Raw genomic sequence first — 1,506 nt, forward strand, 5'->3', positions numbered from 1 at the left:
CTCAGCTCCCAGAGCATTGCTTCCATAACTCAGAAGGGATTCTGTCCTCCAAACTGGTGGATCACTGAAGGAAGTTCATATTCCCATGAGTCAGCAGACATTCCCTAACTGTTTAATGAAGGGAAAAACTGAGCCCCCTACCTCATCTGAGGTGACTTTGAAGGGCCAGCCCAACTCACCAGCACCTATAAAACATGCTGAAGGTTTGTAGGTACTATATTGCAGTTTAATCCCTCTCACTGTATAATCCTGTTTACTTCATCTTTCATACACATTGATCTCAGAGCATGATTCAGAAAACTTACTGAATACAAATATCAGACTTTCAAAGTCGGCCTGGAAAAGTCAAACAGTGACAGAGACAAAGAAAAGGAGAAAGAATAACAGTTGTCACAAGGGAACAAAATTGGCACAGGGGCATAAATTAGAAGCATAGACAGAATAATTAGTTAATCAGGAAGATGAACACTTCTGTAATTAAAGTAAAAAGGCATGAACAATTGGATGTAGATAAATCATTCTGTGGAAAATTGGTTGAGTCTGAAAGGCTTAATTTTTTTCCAATGAGGTTCTCATTCAGTCCTGTTAAAACAGAGTAGCATAGCTGTGAGGCTTGAGTAAAATTATATAACTTTAATATGATAGGTATAGATAATAGAGAAGGAGGGTGGCCAGAAGAAATAGAATGATTACACAAATGCCCAAATGCCCAAATTCCAAGGACAAAACTAAAGTTGGAAAGAACATAAGATTGAAAGGAGTGAAGATGTCAAATATTGGCTGAGTTATCTCACATGAATTTATTAATCTGAGTTTTAGTCCTGCTATTAAACATTTTCAGTAATAATTCCAGCCTTTGTTACTTCTATTTTAATACAATTATTTTAAATTGCACACAAGTGTCATGGCCATGCTGTACGTAATTATACATTGCATATAATATAAATTATAATAGCCAATACATTAACCAAATGCATGTCAACAGTTGCTTTAGTTAATATAAAGAAGTAATCGACCAGAGAAGGCAAAGAAATTGAACAGTGTGCAAAGAATATGAAAATGTAAAACATAAACCAAGTTAACATAAAGATGTAATACCTACGGTATGCTGTGAAGTGACACTCATTGCCTGCTTACATAAAACCTTTACCCAGCCAACAGAATTTTAAGTATATGAGAACCTTTGTAAGGATGATTTATAACTGGCTATGTTTTAAAAACGGGTACCCAAGGATAGATCAATAAAATCTAATAGAAACACTTATAATAGCACTAAGTGCCATGATTATCCTTGCTATTTGATTTCATTCTTTCTCAGATGGCAGGATTCAAATCATCTTTGATTTTCTATGTTGTCTTGGTGAGGCACAGCTGTGCAAGTCAATGGGGGGATTGAATGCTTTGTTCTACTTTTCCTGGCTGTATTATTAGAATTGATTCCATTAGCCCTCTGTTGCATTAGCTCTCTGAAAACCTCCCCACAATGTACAGTTCGGAGGACCAGGG

The sequence above is a fragment of the Otolemur garnettii genome, unplaced genomic scaffold (assembly GCF_000181295.1).
Source record: "Otolemur garnettii isolate 467f Iridium unplaced genomic scaffold, OtoGar3 scaffold00031, whole genome shotgun sequence".
NCBI classification, from domain to species: domain Eukaryota; kingdom Metazoa; phylum Chordata; class Mammalia; order Primates; family Galagidae; genus Otolemur; species Otolemur garnettii.